Genomic DNA, 24,195 nt, shown 5'->3' with positions numbered 1-24,195 from the left:
AATATGGTTCTCAAAAACAAGCTAAACTATCGGTTTACGCAAACGATATCTTATTTTATTGTTCAAACCCCCAAACGACTCTTCCTTCCTTCCTTGATCAAGTTTCCTCTTTCTCAAATGTTTTGGGTTATCGTCTTAATACTGATAAATGCGAAATTTTGCCCTTAAATCCTCTATGTCAAAAACATCTCTTTGACGCCTCTGGCTTTTCCTGGCAGCCCTCTAAGATTAAATATCTAGGTGTTTGGTTCGCTCCTCGTCTTCCCGACACTTAAATTTAATTTCGAATCTCTCTCTAATAAACTCACTACTTCGATCAATCGTTGGAATCCTCTCTTCCTATCATGGTGGGGTCGTTTGGACTCCATCAAAATGATGCTAGCACCTTTAGTTCTATACTCTATTTCTATGATTCCCATTCGTATCCCGGACCACTATTTCAAGTCGATAGACTCTCTTCTGTTAAAATTTTTGTGGAAGGGTAAAAAATCCCGAATAGCACTCTCCTCTTTGAAAAAAGATAAATCCTTCGGTGGAGTCAAATTCCCTAACTTTAAATCTTATCACACTGCTTTTTCCTTAAAACAAGCACTGCGATGGCTTTCCTCTGATCTTCCTCATATTCCCCCTCTATGGATTACGTTAGAATCTTCTTTTCTTCATCCTTATGAATTTGAAGAAGTTCTATCCTTCTCCTCTAATATAACACGTCTTCGTTCCCCCATCATTTCTCACTCCTGTTCTCTTCTTCGTCCCTATTTATTATCCACATACCCTTCTGCTTCCTCTACACACACGCAACCTATCTGGCATAATAAACTCCTCAAAATTCGTAATCGCTCATTATATTGGAAAACCTGGCATTCTCTTGGTTTAAAATGGATCTCCCAACTTCTCTCAGATACTCAACCTCTTCCTTTTCAAGACCTTCAAACGCAATTTTCGCTGCCCTCCTCTTCCCATAAGCAATATTTATCACTGATTCCATCCCTTACGCAATACCTTTCTTCGCTCCCGCTCACCAACTCTATCCCAGTCTCACATCTCTCGATTTCTAATGCCCTCGATCAATCCCTTTCTGCTTCATTTATTTACAAATCTCTGCAGTCTTCTATCGAACGTACTAAATCTAAAGTTGAGTTGGCTTGGGAAAAAGATTTATCTCAAATTTGGTCCTTCACTTTATGGGATAAAATTTGGTCTAAGATCCACAATACTTCCAGAGCTGCTAACACTACACAAACTTTATTCTTTATTTATAATCGTACACTATTTACTCCATTAGCTCTCTCATCATTCTCCCCAGACACTCCCTCCACTTGTTGGTCCTGTCCCTGCCCTTTGGCTGATTTGAAACATATGTTGTTCGATTGTCCTCACATTTTAGGTTTCTGGCAATTAGTTTGGTCCCAATTGCAACAAAAAATTTTCAACCTTACTTTTTCTTTTTCCATCACTCACATTTTCCTAGGTTCCCTTTCTCCTGCTTTTACCGGGTCTCACCACAAACACAAATTAATTGACCTCTTAATAGCCATTGCATTTCACCATATTACATCACATTGGAAACAGGCTAAAGATGTTTCTTTTACTGCATGGTGGAACGCAGTTTGCTTTAATCATCGTCTAGACACTCATTTTGTTTCCCCCATTTCCTTAGCAATCAAACGTGATCTTTTATGGCTTCCCCTTACCGAATATTTATCTAAGATTGCCAGGCCTCCTCCCACTTCTTCGATACGTAATGTTGAAGTTTGTAAACCACCGTGATTGCAATTTCATATTTGCTTGTACTATTTCTTCATTGCATCTCATGTTTTATCATATCACTTAAATGTTTTTTATTATTCAAGCTGTTCCCTCATTCCTCTACGTCCCCTACATTTATTGCCTATCTTATTTTTATGTATCAGATAGTTTTCATAAGTTTCGCCATTTTGTAAGAGAGATTTCTTGTTTTTCATAACTTATGACTGTTTCTTCATTTTCTGTCTTTGTCTCTTTTTACTTCAATAAACTTCAAACTTAAAAAAAAAAAAGAGTTGATCCGTGGTCCAGCGGAAGCATGCATAAAGATTTTGGGCTCATACACGAGCTGCCCATCACACCATAAATATTAGCAACACAATTCACAACAACACAGAGTTTGGTCTATAGAAACTCTACAATACAACATAATCAATGAGGTCTACCGATAGATCTTTGTAAGAGCTAATAGAGACTGAGATAACAAGTGACGGAAAGACACTCTTTCATGAGGACCTGCAATAAAGAAGTATCTAGCTAATAACAATATTGACAATATCAATATTATCATCAATAAGTAAAGACGAAACACTTGGAATAGTCATCAAAATACCTTTATATCAATCAAACACAAACCCACTGCCTAAAATGAGTTTATAAATAAACTAAACGTCAAGGATCGAAAGAAAGGGAAATACATTATCCCATCCCTGTAAGGCATAAAACAATGTGCAAAAGAAAGGGGGGAGAAAAACTGAACAACTATACCATATAGCAATAATTTGGGGACATGTACCTTAAATGTATTGTTATGTTATGTTATGTAAATTAAACTTCTATAGCGCGCAGCTGCCCCAGCATAGGGGCGTCCCGGCGCTTTGACCAGCAGAGAAGCCAGCTACCAGCGGAAGTAAAGGGCAGCAGAAACAGTAGCAGAAGTTAGATCTTGGATGGAAAAAGGTGTGTCTTGAGCACCCTCCTAAACAAAAGAAGGTCAATAAGAGCATGGATGTGGACTGGTAATGAGTTCCAGAGTTTTGCCGCTAAATAGCGGAAGGAGCGCCCTCCAGCTCTACAACGTTTAAAACGCGGTACTCTGACCAGGCCTTGTCCTTTAGACCTCAGAGAGCGTGAAGGGACATAAGGGGTCAACAGGTTCTCAAGGATTTTGGGAGTGTCCTGTTTGAGAATTTTAAAGGACAGGCACAGTGTCTTGAATTGTATCCTTTGGGCCATTGGGAGCCAGTGCAGCTTCCGGATGGTTTTCTTCGCTCAACAAAACCTAGGTAGGCCAACCAAGGCCCTGGCCGCAGCGTTCTGTATGCGCTGCATCCTGATGATTTCCTCCTGGTGCAAATTAATAATATGTCAAGCTATAAAAATTACATTAATAAATATTATAATAAATACCATAACACATCCATAAACAGTTGTACATACTTATGGTACCCAGGTGCAACAACATACAAACCAAATACACCATACTACCAACAGAACCATACTCATTCACTCACACAACACACTGCACAATGGCACCCCACTGCATCAGACACAATAACCTCAACAAGGAATGGTACAAGATGTCATACAAATAATTACAAACAAGAATCACTTCCGCAAGGCAATGGCCTAGTGCTCCAGTACAGTGCCTACATAAGCAGATGCCAGCAAGGAGGCGCAGTGGACGCGGAGCTGGCGCGCTACTGGCACGCCAAAGCAAGCACGTCTGCTGCCGTCCCCATCCATCCAGGGCCAGGGGCCACGAATGAAAGCCATTATTCTAAAGGTCAAAGTCTAAAGTGTTCAACCAGCAAACTTAGAAAGCTAGAGCCTATGGGTTTAGCACAATGCAGATATAGCATATCAGTTGAACGAGGAGGGAAGATGTGTGCACACTGCCCGTTCAAGCTAAATTTAGCAACAACTACCCTTACAAAACAGGAAGTTAAGGGGATGAACCTCTTACTCATCAATTGCAGGTCACTAAATAAACACATAACTGATTATTATTTGATAACTTTATTTCGGTCAATGACCATAAAAGTACTATAAAATATGTACAGGCACCGAAATAAAACCATAAGTATAGAGAAATTAAAAAAGTTATTAAACATTAGTTATCAAAGATAAGAAAAAATGAGAAGCAATAGACCATTATTTCTTATTAATAAAAACAGTTCTTCTCCGCCACATGCCAAGTAAAAATCGGGAGACAGCAAAACAATGGGAGGGGCGGTATCGTAGGTTAAAACTCTGCAAGCTTGTACACATTGTCTGAAACCCAGGTTTTTACACAATGGAATATTCCAGCATTTCCGAATTTCGCTATATGGCGCACAGAAAAAGAAGATATGTACAATGTCTTCCCTACAGTAATTACAAGCAGGGCAGTTGGCCTCCATCGATTTTGCCCATCTGGATGTCAATGCCCCAATCGGAATAGAGCCGTGCCTCAGTTGGATGTATAGTTTTCTTGCAAGTGGAGGCTGCAATAGGTCCAGGAACACCTCCGTCCTGGATTCGGCTTTCAGCAGTAGGAACTCAGTAGACAGCCTGCCCAGGGAAGTTGAGCAATATAGCATTTTGAGGTTATGTGACGCCACTAGTACAGACCTTTGCATCCTCGTGCAGCTGTCCTCTGGTGTGTCCCATAGTTCGGGTAGACCAATTTGGAAGAGGAGAGCCTTTACATGTGCCAACCAGGGTATGTTCTTATTCTTTAGCTGCCCCCAAATTGTAATGAACTCTGCTCTAAAGGATACGAGCTCCGGCACAGACCAGTGCCTTCTCCAGTAGAGCAGAGGTCGTGCAGCTACCAATTCATTAATGGGTTCCAAGCCCAGATCCAAGCGTAGTGGTACGAGGGGCGTGCTTTGGGGAAGGGCAACCAGATGTCGCATGAAGGCCTGTTCAACCTTCAGTAAGTTGCATACGTTCGTGTGTCCCCAAAGTTCTGCAGCGTACAAAGCTGCGGACCTGACCTGTGTTTTATATATCTCAAGGGCAGGGGTAACTGGTTTAAAAGTTGAGGCTCTGTGAAATCTGCCTATGCCTCCCATAATCTGTGCAAGTCTCAGGGAAGATTTAGAAACTTGGTGGTCCCATACAAAGTGCTCAGTCAAAGTGACCCCCAGGTATATAAAAGTCTTGACTGGCTCTAGCGGAGTTCCATTCAGTGTGGGATTTGGGCGGGTGTGCCTCGGGGGATTGAAAATCATAAACTTGGTTTTCTCCAAGTTTACCTCCAATCCCTGCAATGCACAAAAGGAGACAAACCCGTCCAGGACCCGCTGGATGCCCGATGATGTCCGTGACAGCAACAAAGTGTCGTCCGCAAACATCAGAGCGGGCACCCTACCAGTGGCCAGGCGCAGAGCATCGTTATCCCTAACGCGATTAAGTGTATCTATCAGACCATTGACATACAGGCTGAAAAGAGTGGGGGCCAGTACGCAACCCTGGCGTACGCCCCGGGTGACAGGGAAGCGAGCTGATAATTCCCCGTTCCTCCCACACCTCACCTGTGCGTAATTCCCAGTGTGAAGTCTGATTAGGGCATCTAATAAGTAGAGAGGGAGACCAAGTTCCTCCAACACCGTCCAGAGCCTCTCCCTAGGAACCAGATCGAATGCGGCCCGCAGGTCCACAAAGACAAGGTAGAGGCTGCCATCCTCTACTCTTGTAGTTTTCCAGTATAGGACCTGGAGCCGGAAGATCTTGTCCAAGGTCGAACCCCCTGATCTAAATCCGGCTTGGAGGGTGGTCAAAGTTTTATTCTCCTCCATCCAACATAATAATCTATCGAGTAGGATTCGGCCCATCAGCTTCTGGGTGGTGTCAAGTAAACTGATTGGTCTGTAGTTGGATGGGACGAGCGGGCAGCCCTTTTTAAAAATCGGAACAATCTCAGCTCCCAGCCAGGTCTCAGGTAGTGCGGAACCCTGTAAAACCACTTTAAAGAAGACCACAAGGTATGGAGCCCAGATTTTTGGCTGGGAATGAAAAAGATCTCCTGGGAGCTTGTCAAGACCGGGGGCTTTATTCGGAAGCAGTCTCTCAATTGCCAATTCAACTTCCCTGAGGGAGATGGAGTCTAAACTATTAGTGGCGGTCCTATTATGGGCATCCAGTTGCTCTATCTGGAATCCAGGGCCCAAGGCCTCCGGCAGTCTATACTCATGCGTGGGGTCTGGGGCCGTGGAAATCCCAGGAACTCGCATGGTGTCCGGATTCTGACAGGAGGAAGCCCTAGGACCCAGGACCCCCGGCAGTCGATGCTCGTGCGGGAGGTCCTGGGCCATACAGGTCCAGGGGACCAAAGCCCTGGGACCCGGGACCCCCGGCAATCGATTCTCGTGCCGGAGATCCTGGGCCATACAGGTCTGAGGGACCAAAGCCACTTTGGACAACTTGTCCTGACCTTGACACACAGTTCCCTCCATCTCACGACTTGTGTAAAGTGACTTAAAGTGTGCCTCCCACATTATGGGAGCGATATTCGAGACCCCAGCGTCTCTCTCACCTCCCGCCGAGGAGGTAGCAATGGCCCAGAAGGTCTTAGAATCTTTTAAGAGGAGTGCCTGCCTCAGCTCATCCCATCTTGATTCCTCCCACTCACTCTTGGCCCTGATGAGTACCTTCTTATACAGTAGTCTTGATGCTCGAATCTTTAGGATATCCTTAGATTTAATTGCTGTAAGAAGATCTTTCTTTGATTTTTTACAGGTGTGGTCATGCTAGGGATGTGTTTTGGTCCTACGCAACTTAGTCCCACTAACTGGATAAAATACATCCCCTAGACTCACAACTAACTTTCTGTGAATCTCTATAACCTGCCCATGAGAGGTGGTTTTCCCCATATCACTTATCAGTGGGGTAGCAATCAGGTAGATTTCTGCAAGACGGGTAGGGGAGTCCAGACAGGAAGGCCATTTAACCCTTCTCCTGTTGTTGGATATAATATAGGGTTAGTTAGTCCAAATGCACCAGGCTTGAGCGTCAGGACCAACGCATTGTGGTCGCTGTCGTGCCTTGGAACAACCCTAAAGTCTTTAAACCTGTCCCAGTATTTGGCTTCCAGCATGAGGTAGTCAATGGTGGAAGTACGATTTGTCCTATTATATGTGGGTAGGCCGGAACTTTTGTTATTGGCCCTTCCGTTGCATGCCCGCAGAGACATTGCAAGGGTCAAGGATTTAATTTGTAATACTAACGAGGTCCAGGCCTTTACCGGGGCAATCCTTGGGGCAGGGATATGCTAAAGCGAGTCGACCTCATCCTCCTCACACAACTCGGATCCACCCAGGGGCTCGAACTGGCAATTAAAATCACTGCCGAGAATTATCGAAGTTGTGGGGTCAAGTGTCTGAAGAAAAAGGTTGAGTGCTTTAATAGGTAGAGAGGTGTGGCTCACTGGTTAGAGGCGGCAGACCCAGAGGCTGAGAACGGCCCGGGACCAGGGTTCGATTCCCGACGCGGCAGGGTCGCGGACCAGGGTCAGCGGACTGATAATTCTCGCCTCGGTGCCCACTTTGGGCAGTGATCACACTCGGTAACTCTGGGCATTAAGCTTGCCTCATCTCTACAACGGCCCCCCACAGACGCCGGGGATGCCTGGCTTCGCCTTGGAGATACCCAGCAAGGGACCATCTCACAGGGAAAGCCAGGACGGGTTCCCCAGCGGTCATTCGCGCCAGGATACTCCGGTAGTAATTGAGCGCGCTACAAAACACCTTACATTTACATTTACATTTACATTTACATTCCTTTCCATTCACGATACTCAACCTCTTCCTTTTCAAGACCTTCAAACGCAATTTTCGCTGCCCTCCTCTTCCCATAAGCAATATTTATCACTGATTCCATCCCTTACGCAATACCTTTCTTCGCTCCCGCTCACCAACTCTATCCCAGTCTCACATCTCTCGATTTCTAATGCCCTCGATCAATCCCTTTCTGCTTCATTTATTTACAAATCTTTGCAGTCTTCTATCGAACGTACTAAATCTAAAGTTGAGTTGGCTTGGGAAAAAGATTTATCTCAAATTTGGTCCTTCACTTTATGGGATAAAATTTGGTCTAAGATCCACAATACTTCCAGAGCTGCTAACACTACACAAACTTTATTCTTTATTTATAATCGTACACTATTTACTCCATTAGCTCTCTCATCATTCTCCCCAGACACTCCCTCCACTTGTTGGTCCTGTCCCTGCCCTTTGGCTGATTTGAAACATATGTTGTTCGATTGTCCTCACATTTTAGGTTTCTGGCAATTAGTTTGGTCCCAATTGCAAAAAATTTTCAACCTTACTTTTTCTTTTTCCATCACTCACATTTTCCTAGGTTCCCTTTCTCCTGCTTTTACCGGGTCTCACCACAAACACAAATTAATTGACCTCTTAATAGCCATTGCATTTCACCATATTACATCACATTGGAAACAGGCTAAAGATGTTTCTTTTACTGCATGGTGGAGCGCAGTTTGCTTTAATCATCGTCTAGACACTCATTTTGTTTCCCCCATTTCCTTAGCAATCAAACGTGATCTTTTATGGCTTCCCCTTACCGAATATTTATCTAAGATTGCCAGGCCTCCTCCCACTTCTTCGATACGTAATGTTGAAGTTTGTAAACCACCGTGATTGCAATTTCATATTTGCTTGTACTATTTCTTCATTGCATCTCATGTTTTATCATATCACTTAAATGTTTTTTATTATTCAAGCTGTTCCCTCATTCCTCTACGTCCCCTACATTTATTGCCTATCTTATTTTTATGTATCAGATAGTTTTCATAAGTTTCGCCATTTTGTAAGAGAGATTTCTTGTTTTTCATAACTTATGACTGTTTCTTCATTTTCTGTCTTTGTCTCTTTTTACTTCAATAAACTTCAAACTTAAAAAAAAAAAAGAGTTGATCCGTGGTCCAGCGGAAGCATGCATAAAGATTTTGGGCTCATACACGAGCTGCCCATCACACCATAAATATTAGCAACACAATTCACAACAACACAGAGTTTGGTCTATAGAAACTCTACAATACAACATAATCAATGAGGTCTACCGATAGATCTTTGTAAGAGCTAATAGAGACTGAGATAACAAGTGACGGAAAGACACTCTTTCATGAGGACCTGCAATAAAGAAGTATCTAGCTAATAACAATATTGACAATATCAATATTATCATCAATAAGTAAAGACGAAACACTTGGAATAGTCATCAAAATACCTTTATATCAATCAAACACAAACCCACTGCCTAAAATGAGTTTATAAATAAACTAAACGTCAAGGATCGAAAGAAAGGGAAATACATTATCCCATCCCTGTAAGGCATAAAACAATGTGCAAAAGAAAGGGGGGAGAAAAACTGAACAACTATACCATATAGCAATAATTTGGGGACATGTACCTTAAATGTATTGTTATGTTATGTTATGTAAATTAAACTTCTATAGCGCGCAGCTGCCCCAGCATAGGGGCGTCCCGGCGCTTTGACCAGCAGAGAAGCCAGCTACCAGCGGAAGTAAAGGGCAGCAGAAACAGTAGCAGAAGTTAGATCTTGGATGGAAAAAGGTGTGTCTTGAGCACCCTCCTAAACAAAAGAAGGTCAATAAGAGCATGGATGTGGACTGGTAATGAGTTCCAGAGTTTTGCCGCTAAATAGCGGAAGGAGCGCCCTCCAGCTCTACAACGTTTAAAACGCGGTACTCTGACCAGGCCTTGTCCTTTAGACCTCAGAGAGCGTGAAGGGACATAAGGGGTCAACAGGTTCTCAAGGATTTTGGGAGTGTCCTGTTTGAGAATTTTAAAGGACAGGCACAGTGTCTTGAATTGTATCCTTTGGGCCATTGGGAGCCAGTGCAGCTTCCGGATGGTTTTCTTCGCTCAACAAAACCTAGGTAGGCCAACCAAGGCCCTGGCCGCAGCGTTCTGTATGCGCTGCATCCTGATGATTTCCTCCTGGTGCAAATTAATAATATGTCAAGCTATAAAAATTACATTAATAAATATTATAATAAATACCATAAAACATCCATAAACAGTTGTACATACTTATGGTACCCAGGTGCAACAACATACAAACCAAATACACCATACTACCAACAGAACCATACTCATTCACTCACACAACACACTGCACAATGGCACCCCACTGCATCAGACACAATAACCTCAACAAGGAATGGTACAAGATGTCATACAAATAATTACAAACAAGAATCACTTCCGCAAGGCAATGGCCTAGTGCTCCAGTACAGTGCCTACATAAGCAGATGCCAGCAAGGAGGCGCAGTGGACGCGGAGCTGGCGCGCTACTGGCACGCCAAAGCAAGCACGTCTGCTGCCGTCCCCATCCATCCAGGGCCAGGGGCCACGAATGAAAGCCATTATTCTAAAGGTCAAAGTCTAAAGTGTTCAACCAGCAAACTTAGAAAGCTAGAGCCTATGGGTTTAGCACAATGCAGATATAGCATATCAGTTGAACGAGGAGGGAAGATGTGTGCACACTGCCCGTTCAAGCTAAATTTAGCAACAACTACCCTTACAAAACAGGAAGTTAAGGGGATGAACCTCTTACTCATCAATTGCAGGTCACTAAATAAACACATAACTGATTATTATTTGATAACTTTATTTCGGTCAATGACCATAAAAGTACTATAAAATATGTACAGGCACCGAAATAAAACCATAAGTACAGAGAAATTAAAAAAGTTATTAAACATTAGTTATCAAAGATAAGAAAAAATGAGAAGCAATAGACCATTATTTCTTATTAATAAAAACAGTTCTTCTCCGCCACATGCCAAGTAAAAATCGGGAGACAGCAAAACAATGGGAGGGGCGGTATCGTAGGTTAAAACTCTGCAAGCTTGTACACATTGTCTGAAACCCAGGTTTTTACACAATGGAATATTCCAGCATTTCCGAATTTCGCTATATGGCGCACAGAAAAAGAAGATATGTACAATGTCTTCCCTACAGTAATTACAAGCAGGGCAGTTGGCCTCCATCGATTTTGCCCATCTGGATGTCAATGCCCCAATCGGAATAGAGCCGTGCCTCAGTTGGATGTATAGTTTTCTTGCAAGTGGAGGCTGCAATAGGTCCAGGAACACCTCCGTCCTGGATTCGGCTTTCAGCAGTAGGAACTCAGTAGACAGCCTGCCCAGGGAAGTTGAGCAATATAGCATTTTGAGGTTATGTGACGCCACTAGTACAGACCTTTGCATCCTCGTGCAGCTGTCCTCTGGTGTGTCCCATAGTTCGGGTAGACCAATTTGGAAGAGGAGAGCCTTTACATGTGCCAACCAGGGTATGTTCTTATTCTTTAGCTGCCCCCAAATTGTAATGAACTCTGCTCTAAAGGATACGAGCTCCGGCACAGACCAGTGCCTTCTCCAGTAGAGCAGAGGTCGTGCAGCTACCAATTCATTAATGGGTTCCAAGCCCAGATCCAAGCGTAGTGGTACGAGGGGCGTGCTTTGGGGAAGGGCAACCAGATGTCGCATGAAGGCCTGTTCAACCTTCAGTAAGTTGCATACGTTCGTGTGTCCCCAAAGTTCTGCAGCGTACAAAGCTGCGGACCTGACCTGTGTTTTATATATCTCAAGGGCAGGGGTAACTGGTTTAAAAGTTGAGGCTCTGTGAAATCTGCCTATGCCTCCCATAATCTGTGCAAGTCTCAGGGAAGATTTAGAAACTTGGTGGTCCCATGCAAAGTGCTCAGTCAAAGTGACCCCCAGGTATATAAAAGTCTTGACTGGCTCTAGCGGAGTTCCATTCAGTGTGGGATTTGGGCGGGTGTGCCTCGGGGGATTGAAAATCATAAACTTGGTTTTCTCCAAGTTTACCTCCAATCCCTGCAATGCACAAAAGGAGACAAACCCGTCCAGGACCCGCTGGATGCCCGATGATGTCCGTGACAGCAACAAAGTGTCGTCCGCAAAAATCAGAGCGGGCACCCTACCAGTGGCCAGGCGCAGAGCATCGTTATCCCTAACGCGATTAAGTGTATCTATCAGACCATTGACATACAGGCTGAAAAGAGTGGGGGCCAGTACGCAACCCTGGCGTACGCCCCGGGTGACAGGGAAGCGAGCTGATAATTCCCCGTTCCTCCCACACCTCACCTGTGCGTAATTCCCAGTGTGAAGTCTGATTAGGGCATCTAATAAGTAGAGAGGGAGACCAAGTTCCTCCAACACCGTCCAGAGCCTCTCCCTAGGAACCAGATTGAATGCGGCCCGCAGGTCCACAAAGACAAGGTAGAGGCTGCCATCCTCTACTCTTGTAGTTTTCCAGTATAGGACCTGGAGCCGGAAGATCTTGTCCAAGGTCGAACCCCCTGATCTAAATCCGGCTTGGAGGGTGGTCAAAGTTTTATTCTCCTCCATCCAACATAATAATCTATCGAGTAGGATTCGGCCCATCAGCTTCTGGGTGGTGTCAAGTAAACTGATTGGTCTGTATTTGGATGGGACGAGCGGGCAGCCCTTTTTAAAAATCGGAACAATCTCAGCTCCCAGCCAGGTCTCAGGTAGTGCGGAACCCTGTAAAACCACTTTAAAGAAGACCACAAGGTATGGAGCCCAGATTTTTGGCTGGGAATGAAAAAGATCTCCTGGGAGCTTGTCAAGACCGGGGGCTTTATTCGGAAGCAGTCTCTCAATTGCCAATTCAACTTCCCTGAGGGAGATGGAGTCTAAACTATTAGTGGCGGTCCTATTATGGGCATCCAGTTGCTCTATCTGGAATCCAGGGCCCAAGGCCTCCGGCAGTCTATACTCGTGCGTGGGGTCTGGGGCCGTGGAAATCCCAGGAACTCGCATGGTGTCCTGATTCTGACAGGAGGAAGCCCTAGGACCCAGGACCCCCGGCAGTCGATGCTCGTGCGGGAGGTCCTGGGCCATACAGGTCCAGGGGACCAAAGCCCCGGGACCCGGGACCCCCGGCAATCGATTCTCGTGCCGGAGATCCTGGGCCATACAGGTCTGAGGGACCAAAGCCACTTTGGACAACTTGTCCTGACCTTGACACACAGTTCCCTCCATCTCACGACTTGTGTAAAGTGACTTAAAGTGTGCCTCCCACATTATGGGAGCGATATTCGAGACCCCAGCGTCTCTCTCACCTCCCGCCGAGGAGGTAGCAATGGCCCAGAAGGTCTTAGAATCTTTTAAGAGGAGTGCCTGCCTCAGCTCATCCCATCTTGATTCCTCCCACTCACTCTTGGCCCTGATGAGTACCTTCTTATACAGTAGTCTTGATGCTCGAATCTTTAGGATATCCTTAGATTTAATTGCTGTAAGAAGATCTTTCTTTGATTTTTTACAGGTGTGGTCATGCTAGGGATGTGTTTTGGTCCTACGCAACTTAGTCCCACTAACTGGATAAAATACATCCCCTAGACTCACAACTAACTTTCTGTGAATCTCTATAACCTGCCCATGAGAGGTGGTTTTCCCCATATCACTTATCAGTGGGGTAGCAATCAGGTAGATTTCTGCAAGACGGGTAGGGGAGTCCAGACAGGAAGGCCATTTAACCCTTCTCCTGTTGTTGGAATTAATATAGGGTTAGTTAGTCCAAATGCACCAGGCTTGAGCGTCAGGACCAACGCATTGTGGTCGCTGTCGTGCCTTGGAACAACCCTAAAGTCTTTAAACCTGTCCCAGTATTTGGCTTCCAGCATGAGGTAGTCAATGGTGGAAGTACGATTTGTCCTATTATATGTGGGTAGGCCGGAACTTTTGTTATTGGCCCTTCCGTTGCATGCCCGCAGAGACATTGCAAGGGTCAAGGATTTAATTTGTAATACTAACGAGGTCCAGGCCTTTACCGGGGCAATCCTTGGGGCAGGGATATGCTAAAGCGAGTCGACCTCATCCTCCTCACACAACTCGGATCCACCCAGGGGCTCGAACTGGCAATTAAAATCACTGCCGAGAATTATCGAAGTTGTGGGGTCAAGTGTCTGAAGAAAAAGGTTGAGTGCTTTAATAGTGCTCGATTCCTTTCCATTCACGGTGGGCTAGTAGATATTTATGATAGCCACTCGAGATTTATCAACGGGCTTTAGTAAGACACATTGGATATCTGGGGATTTTGTATCCACATGGGTAGCCTGCACACCTAAGTGTATGCCTGCCCATATGGAAAGACCACCCGAGGGGCGGCCCTTCTCCCCAGAGACTGCAGGAATATCGTAGGTCACGAAACCAGGACTGGCACTAACTGATATATATGACTGAATCGAAGAAAATAATTTAGACATCCTATTTCTGACAGAAACCTGGCTGGACGAATTCTCAGCTCCGGATGTCCTACAGACATTCCCTCCGCAATACAGGATCCTGAGAAAAAAGGGAGGGGGGCATAGCAATGATCCATAAATTATCACTAGACTGCACGATGCAAGAGGCAGAGATAGGCTACTGTGAAGCTGCCTCCTTCACAATAAAGGATAATGCCAAGCAGACAATAAATGGTTTCCTGATTTATAGACCTCCGGGGCCCGCATCAGGTTTCAGGGAAAGCCTTATGGATCGCCTAATCCAACCAACCCTACACTATAGTAACCTGTTAGTTCTGGGGGACCTAAATTTACATTTTGGTAGCAAATTGTGCAGGGAAGCACAAGCCTTCTGTCAGGAGCTGGCAGGTTTCCAATTAGAACTAAATTCTACACAGATTACACATACATTAGGGCATTTATTAGACCCTATTTTTTCAAACTGACACGGGCTGACAGTAGATTGCCCAACAGTGGTTCCATGGTTCCACTATTTAGTGGCCTTTTCAATGCCTCTAACAAGACCACCCTCAAAAAGGGGCCCGCCTTATAACAGCAGGCATAGGAAATGAAGAGATTTCAAGGAGAGCAGCTTTACACAGGCTCTGCTAGATACCCCCCTCCCTAAACACAGACATTAATGAGGCAAGCCAGGAAGTAAATAATTGCATTGAAGGTGCACTGGATGTGGTGGTCCCATGGTCAACTAGCACCCCACACAGACACACTAACAGTGCACTATGGTTTAACCAGGATGTACGGATGGCAAGAAAGGCTTGTAAAAGGCTAGAACGTAAATGGAGGGAGGGCTTCCTAGACACAGATAAGGCGGTATATAAACTGAAGCTCAGACAGTATCATGCACTTATAAAGAAAACACGTGCTGCTTACTACACGGGGAGAATTACAACTGCAGACAACTCATCTAGGGAATTATTCGGCATCTTTAAAGAACTATCCTCACTGGAAAGAACAGAAGCACCAGCCACTTGTTTAGTAGAATTATGCAACAAAATCGCAGATTTCTTTGCTGAAAAGTTATTTATGACTTTTTCCCAATCAATGCTCGTAATGAACACATAAGCCACAACGAACAAATGAAGGAGTGGGGGGGGGGGGGGAACAGCATTTTCCAATTCTCCAAAGACCCATCTACACCTAAGGTCATCTGTGCATGACTAGGGACATATTGCCCTAGATCCAACAGCTGTTAGAGACCCCCTTCAGCGAAGAGAAATTACCTGATATGTGGAAGAAGCTACTGTCTGCCCACTGGAAAAAAACTGACAGATGATGGGAATGTAATGGGAAATCTATGACTGGTCTCACTGCTCCCTTACTTTTCAAAAATAGCTGAAAAAGTGGTCAATGTACAGCTAGGGGCATACATTAAGAAACATGACCCAATTCATCCCACACAGTAAGGCTTTAGATCAACCTACTCAACTGAGACCGCATTGCTTAATGCTACAGAGTCAGTACGTGAGACACTGGATGAAGACCCGATGACTGCGCTGGTTTTCCTAGACCTCAGCGCAGCGTTTGACGCGGTGTCACATGAGCTCTTAGTGCACCGACTCAGAAGGGGAGGTGTGGACGGGATTGCCCTAAACTGGTTGGTCTCTCATCTGCACGGTCACAGTTTTCAGGTGTCACAATCGGCGTACAGCTCCAAACACATTAAGGTAACACAGGGGGTGCCACAGGGTTCAATCTTGAGCCCGACGTTGTTTAATCTATATGTCGCCCCCTTGGCTGAAATCTTGGAGCAACACGGTGTCACAATAGTGTCGTACGCAGATGACACATAGCTTGTGGCCACCTTAGCTCCGAATTCAGCAATAGCTGCCAGTAGCTTTGCAGAATGCCTGATAGATTTAGCGGGGTGCATACAGATAACTGCCTGAGACTAAACGGCAGTAAGACGGAAATATTGATAGTCGGGAACACTCCAACCATCTGATCATCGGCGTGGTGGCCAGCAAGCTTAGGACAGGTCCCCACCCCTAAGACTTAGGTAAAGAACTTGGGGGCATGGATAGACTCTAGACTATCCTTTGAGACCCAGATCAAGAGAGTTGCAGGCAGGTGGTTCGGAATCCTCAGAGTAATAAGGATATCCCTAGATATTTTACCTCTGGCGGCAAGAAAACCCCTGACCCATGCACTCGTTACATCGATTAGACTATGGAAATTTGTTGGATCTAGGTGCTAACAAAAAAGGACTCCAGAAGCTACAATCCGTTCAGAACTCAGCGGCCCGCCTGGTTCTGAATCTGCCCAGAAGAGCACCCTCGAAGAATGCACTCAAGACACTACATTGGTTGCCCATCCCGAAACGAATTACATTCAAGACATTATGCATCAGGCATCGCATCCCGCAGGGCAGATGCCTAATGTACCTCAGTGATCTTATGACTCCATACAAAACAGTAAGGCAACTGAGATCCACCGGGACACATTTGGTAAAAGTCCTGAGGATTAGGAAGGCGCGAATGGGTGACCGCTGTTTTGGCTACTTCGCAGCAAAAAGATGGCACTCCCTACCGTTGTCCCTCCGGGAAGAACTATCAGAGAAACTCTTCCTAAAAAAATTCAAAACGTGGCTCTTCACCCAATAAGACGAATTGTTGCATGAATTTGTGAGGTATCATTCCCCGAAGTCGCAGTAATTTTTTAAATAGCGCTGGGACACACCAGTGGGTGTAGCCAGGTGCTCTACAAATGCAAAAATAACAATATCAATAACCATTAAAATTGTTCCATAAAGCACAATATCCACTGTTTAACAGTTTTTATCTAATGGATGGTTAATACATATTTTTTTAGAACTTCAATGCGCACAAAATGGAGACCGGCGCTGGATCGTTTTTGATAAGCACAACCTACTTGTTATAATCATCACTTTATGTCTCTATTTTGACATATTATTAATTTCCATAATAAATTTAAGGCATATGTCAAAAAAATATCGCTATTTGGTTTAGATGTACAATTTTCCTCCCTCCTTTCTTTTTGCACATTGTTTTTTTGTCTTACGGGGATGGGATAATGTATTTTGCTTTTGTTTTTATCCTTTTATAGCTTATTTATTATTTTCAGGCAGTTGGTTTGTGTTTGATTGCTATCCACGTTTTCCCGTGTTCCCCTGCCTAGGTATCAATACAGAGGCCCCCTTCTGTGTGATTGATCAAAGTACCTTTATCCAAGCTTCAAGATGAATGGTCAGAGCACAATAATACATTAAAAACAGTTAATAACTATAATTCATTTGAATACAGGTAAAATCACAATGCATCACAGCTTAGAGCAAAATAAATCATCAATATAACATTATGGCCTAGATGTATCAAGCCGTTTGCGATTCGTTAAGGGCGAAATTCTGCGAATTTTGGCCTTAACGAATCGCAAACGTACATTTTGCATGTTTTGGGATGTATGTGAATTTTCGCATCGCTAATTTAGAAATCGCACTTTTTGCGTGTCTTTATTAGCGATTTTTCGTTGTCTGCGAATTAATTTTGCGAGTCTTTATTTTGCATGTTTCGTTGTTTGCGATTATCGCTAATATGTTGCGAATTCGCAAAGAGATGTATGACGGAATCGCATTTACCGAAAAACCATTTTTCGCAGATTAAGAACTCGCAAATAACACTAACTCAAACCAGGTGCAAAAATTTTTGAAAGTATAAATGACAGGCCCAACTGCTTTTTTTGAAGAGAACAATGGCTGCTCTTTACGTGATAGCCAGAAGGCTGCGCATTCAAGCTCTTGCACAGAGGAGACAGAGGCAGGAAAGGATTTTCAGACTGAGGATTACCTTATTTCAACAGACAGAAGAAGACATTTTTGAAAAATATAGACTACATCCACATACCATTTTGGACCTCATTGTGGAGTTAAAGCCTTTCCTAGAGCATGAGACACACAGGACACATTCAATACCAACTCATGTGCAAGTACTGTGTTCCCTACATCTCCTTGCTTCTGGATCTTTTCAAAGGGTGATAGCAGAGGTAGGAGGAGTATCCCAGAGTGCTTTTTCAAGATTTTTCAGGGTGTTTTTGGATGCAATGATGAGCAGGTTGCACCATCACATTTACCTTTCGAGCACTCCTCAAGATATCCAAATTTCCAAATATGACTTTTATCAAATAGCTCATTTTCCACATGTTATTGGATGTATAGATGGAACACATATTGCCATCACTCCTCCTGCTGCAACTGAACATCTTTATAGGAATAGAAAAAGTTACCACTCTTTAAACATTCAAATGGTGTGTAATGCGAAGTACATCATTACTGACATTGTTGCAAAATTCCCTGGAAGCAGTCATGACTCATACATATTTCGACACAGTGGATTACATGCCCGTTTGAGTACTGGTGAATTTGGAGATGGGTTTCTGCTTGGTAAGTGCTTTTAAATTTTACTTGAGCTGTATTCAAATTTAATAATTTCATGTGCAAACTAACAACTTTTCACATTACTGTGCAGGAGACAGCGCATATGCAGTTCGTGACTTTATCTTGACCCCATACCTGAATCCAACAACTGTACATGAAAGAAGATACAATAAGGCACACCGCTCTACACGTGGAGTCATTGAGAGAACTTTTGGAATTTTAAAAAGTAGATTCAGAAGAATCCATAAAAGTGGTGGAGCTTTGCAATATAAACCATCCCTGTGTTGCAAAATTATCACAAGTTGTGCAATGTTACATAACATGGCAATGAGGAAAGGAACTGAATGTGAAGTGAGTGAACCTGAATCCTCAGACAATGATGATGTTCCACCACCAAGAAGATGTGGTACTGGGTTAGGAGCTGTTGCTGGTCGTCAAAGGCGTGCAGAAATTACAAACAATTACTTTTAGGTAAGATAATAAAACTGCACTGCTGTTTAGTATTTTGAAATATTTATTTACAAAATTTATCAATGCTAGTGACAAAAGAAACCTGTTACTTCACAGGACTTACAACAAAAACTGTGTCATAATTTTAACATTCTATTTACATTTCCAATTTGTGAAAATTAATGTTCATTTTTTTGCCTGTCTGCTGCTTTTCCTTTGCCCTGGCCCACTTCTCCTCACACATGTTTGTGGAGACACTTGCCTTCCACTCCTGTGGGCAGTGGTGTCCAATGTAGGTGTTGGGTTCTTGCTGCTTCCACTACCTGTGTCCTCATTCTCAATGGGCTCAAAGGAAGCAGTAGCACCTTTTTTGCTTGTGTTTAATGCTTCAAAGGAATGTGAAAATTTTTCAAGACCTTTTGCAACATTTCGTGAGCACTCACTGACCATGCGTTGCATTGTAATGCTGCGAACATTGCTTTGTGCAGATACAGTGCATAGTCTGTTGACAGCAGTATAGTACTTTTTTAGCTTTAAATTTTGTCGACGTGAATCTCTTGCCCTATTTGAATCAGAATTCTCTAAAGCAACACAAAGTCTGTCCAAAGAGTCAGCCATGCGCCTCATGCCATCCCCCACATGGGTATTACTTTTGTTCAATTTGTTGAGTTGGGCATTGATGGACCTCAGTGCTTTGTGCTGCTTTTCTTGCACTTGCAACATATTGTGCTCCAAACCTGCAAATATATTTACATTATCTATTGCTTCGCCCCTGTTCTGTCTTGCAGTACTAACAGAGTAGGATCGTCTTCTGGCAGAATCATTTACTAAATCCACATTAGTAACTGCATTGTCTGACTCTTGCACAATATTTCTTGCTCCCTCAGGTTCCTCGTCTGTGTCCAGGAAAGGTTGCAGTTGTGCTACAGGCCTTCTTTTACGCCTAGTAAAAGTGATGGATTCCTCCTCATTAGTGTCCACAAGGTCTTCAGGGGCAGTATTATTGTCTTGCAAAGATTGCTCTCCTTCAACATCATGTGACTGTTCAACATGATCTGAGAATAAAGAAAGAGGCACATGAGAGTTTTGCTTATCTGTCTGTCTGCTTAATAAACATTTAAATGTGCAAACAACAGATGTTTTTTGAAGTTATTTAGAGGTAAGCATTGGCTTATGAAAAGCAAAAGTAATGTAGTTAGATTCATTTACTACTTTTAAATGCAAAACAGTCATTGAAGCCAGTCAATAATGAAGACCCTCAATGCAAATCCACTCATTCATGCAGGAAATCACACACACCATACATATCAATGTAATTGGTCTTTTATCCATCTTACCTTCTTCTGCAAGTTGGTGTTCTGAACTGTCGATTGTTGTCACTCCAATTATACTTTCTTCTTGTATCGTTGATTCCACAAGCTCCTCATGTGGGGTTGGCTGGTCTATATTTGGTGTTCCTCCTCCTGTTTTATTTGCTTCCTTCACTCTCTCAGCAAGTTTCTCCTTTGCCCTCAGCCGCATGTCGTACCAACGCTTCTTAATTTCCTCTATTGACCTTGGGATCACTCCAACCGCATTCACTTTCTCTTGGATTTCGAGCCAAATCTTTCTTTTTCTGACATCTGGAACATTTTCGCCTGTTTTCCAAATAGTAGGTCGTGATTGCAGGCCATTTCCTCAATCAAGGTCTCCACCTCCCTCTCAGAAAACTTCTGTTTCCTTTTCCTTTTCTCTGTAGAGGGCCCAGCTTCAGCATTTCCAGCCTCCATTGTGCAGTAAAACAGGTCTTCCAACCAGCCAAACTGGTTTTAAACTGCCACTGGGTGTGGCTCAGGCATACAGGTGAATCTAATCAAGTTCACTTCCTGACTATGACTCAGCTATTTTTCCGTTTTCAGCAGCACATTCATTCAGAAAGAGAGAGAGAGAGAGAGTGAGAGAGAGAGAGAAAGAGAGAGAAAGAGGGAGAGAGAGAGAGAGAGAGAGAGAAAGAGAGAGAGAGAGAGAGAGAGAGAGAGAGAGAAAGAGAGAGAGAGAGAGAGAGAGAGAGTAAGAGAGAGAGAGAAAGAGAGAGAAAGAGGGAGAGAGAGAGAGAGAGAGAGAGAAAGAGAGAGAGAGAGAGAGAGAGAGAGAGAGAGAGAGAGAGAAAGAGAGAGAGAGAGAGAGAGAGAGAGAGAGAGAGAGAGAGAGAGAGAGAGAGAGAGAGAGAGAGAAAGAGAGAGAGAGGGAGAGAGGGAGCGAGAGAGAGCGAGAGAGAGAAAGAGAGAGAGAGAAAGAGAGAGAGAGAGAGAGAGAGAGAGAGAGACAGCACATTGCAAAAACAATATGCTATTAGGAATCATACAGACCAAGAATCTGTTGTAGATTATTCAGAATCAGGTCACAAGAGGAACCAGAAAGGATGCTAGAGTACCACGTACAATAGCCGGGGTCAAGAGTTCTTCAGCTGAAAGACTTGACCTACTCGACTTCATCAGTGGTAAAGAACAGAGGTAATCAGGAGAGGTTAGTTCAGGGTAATCAGAGTACAGACTGACAGCAGGGCAGGTTCAGGATTTGCCATAAAAATAGCTACACACATTTTTTTCCCACGGGGTAATTATACCTTCCTACATTATCAGTTCTTGCCCACAAAATACCTTTTTCACAGCTTCCATTGGTCAAAATCCATGGTGCCACCATGGTTTGATCGTTTTCTAACGCACATCATCTGAAACCCATACGTAATACCTTTGTTCAGTGTTGACTGTTCTCTAAGTATGTTCAATATCACTTCCCTTCAGAAGTAGAAAAACACATTTGTAAAGTAGCATGTCCACGTCGGGGTCCGGTTCTGAGGATTCTTGAAGGTTAAGAAGCGGGTTGTGAGCGCAGAGGGCGATGTGCCAGGCGCGCTCCAATCCTCCTCCCGAGACCCATGCTGCTAGTAGCGCCCTGTTTTAAAGTGCTGAGATACCCCTGAATTTGGGGCTTTTTCTTTAGAATGAGCATCAAGCTCTTCTAATTTTAAGCACTTTTTTCACTTTTCTTTTTTTCACTTTCACGTCCCCAGGTCAGGGTGGACTATTAGAGTGTCCATACCGCCGGGGTATAGTCCTGAAGAATGCCTTGGTGAATCTATACCACTAGTATGGCAGAAACATGTTGACTGATTAATTAATTAACTTTGTGGTATTTAGCTGAATTTAACCAAATCCTAACAACCTTGGCATGTAAATTCAGACACATATACCACTTACCTGTGTCTTAGGGATCACTCATTAAAAAACTTTTTTGATACCCTCCTAGGCACTTTTAAATTATATTTCACTCACATCACGCCCTCCCCACACGACCAGCTCCGCAGTCTTTCTGGCGTCGCAGCGCACCAAAGAGGCACTCGGCCTCTTTGGTGGGGCCTGATGATGAAGCATGACACTGACTAGGTCGGTGTGTGAGGGCCTTCCTACTCAAATTTGAGTGAGTGTGTTACCCTCCTATCATTCGCTCCAGATTCGTGGCAGTCCTGAGACTGACCAGACCTCTCTTCTTTTGTTGAAATACAATATCACTTCCCTTCAGAAGTAGAAAAACACATTTGTAAAGTAGCATGTCCACTCCACACTCTTTCCTCTAAGCTTGCAAAAAGGTTTGTACAGTTTTCTAGTCACAGAGAAAATGTCCATTATTAAAACTACAGGAAAGAAACTCCAGCGATAACACTCATAGCTACAATGCAATCAGGTCAGTATTTCTAGTCTGAGAAAATAATGAAAACTAAATACATTTTGAATTTCGAGGCCTACATTGGAAAACTACTAAATCATCATTTTTCTAATGAATATTCACACTAATATTGAATACACTTTAGGTTTAAAGCATTTTATTGAGCATTCACAAATGAAAAGAAAAATAAACAGTTGTCACAAAGAAGCAGTGCATAGGATACAACCATATAGTAGCGCGCCAGCGTGCTAGGGCTCTGAAAAACGTAACGTTCATCCAAATGTGATGGTTGGTGCGTATGCTGCAACAAGATGCTCCAAAATGAACAAACCCCCCCAAACTTCCCCACTCCTCCCCGACCCCACAAAGCCCCCCCCCCTCCACCCCTGTCCAGTGCCTCAAACCTTCACCCGCCTCAGCCCCCCAAACCGCTCCTCCTCCCCAGCTGCTCCCAGGCCTAGGCACGCTGGCCATCTGAATCTGCTAATGTAGTCAATCTCAACAAGCTGAGATATCTGGGGCATGTAAGTTCTGTGAATTCCCCTACAAGCAGTGAGTGAAACGGTTGCCACAAGTCATTAAATTGCTCCACCTCTCCCGCCACCATAAGCGACAATTTTTCCATTCCCAGGACATGCCATAATCTATGCAACCACCCTGTGGTGGAGGGGAGTGTGGTGGTGCGCCAGTGAATACGTATATTTTGCACAGCAGAGCCCAGTGCTATCGCAATTTGCCTCCCTCTACGAGACCTCAGAGGATACATCAGCCCATTGGGTAAGCCCAACAGTACGTATGCTGGAAAGCGGGGCAATTCAATATTGAAATTGGAGTCAATCTCATCCAGGACCTCTTTCCAGTAGGGGGACAGCAGTGGGCAGTCCCATAAAACATGAGTGAGGGTGCCTATCTGCCCGCAGGCCCGCCAGCAGGTGTCGTCGATATTGCGATTCATCTCATGCAGTCTCTGAGGCGTGTAATACCAGTATGTGAACACTTTAGTGAATGTTTCCGTAAGCCTAGTATGATATGCGGAGTGGTGAGCTCGATAGGCGATGTGGTCCCAGTCCTTGTGGCTTAAGGATCTCCCCAGTTCTCTTTCCCAGCGTTCCCTACCAGGGTTATAAAGGTCAAAGGAGGAAGGCTGCAAGAATTTATACAAATCTGAGATAAGTTTCGAATCTGAGGTGCGTGTTACGAGCCATTTCTCGTAGGGAAGGAGCTTCCTATCTGCCGACTCACGTACCTGTGGCTGCAGCGCCCAATGGCGCACCTGCATGTAGCGCAACCGTTCCACTTCAGGCAATTGATATTCCTTCCTGAGATCTGGAAACGGAATGACGCTGTCCTGACTATATACATGAAATAGTGCTCTGCATCCTGCAGCCCGCCAGCGCGCAAAGGCCCCTGGTTCCATCCCAGGATGGAAATCTGGGTTGTCGATCAGTGGTGTGAATGGTGAGGGGAAGGTGGTGAGTGCGTGAGTCACGTTCGAGGCGTCCCACACCCTCATCGGGACCAGCGGGATAAAAGACGCATATAAGTTGGGTGGGCGATGTGTTTTACGTAAAAAGGGCACCTCC

The sequence above is a fragment of the Lissotriton vulgaris genome, chromosome 3_2 (genome assembly GCF_964263255.1).
Source record: "Lissotriton vulgaris chromosome 3_2, aLisVul1.2, whole genome shotgun sequence".
Classification (NCBI taxonomy): Eukaryota; Metazoa; Chordata; class Amphibia; order Caudata; family Salamandridae; genus Lissotriton; species Lissotriton vulgaris.
This window is presented reverse-complemented; position numbering follows the sequence as displayed.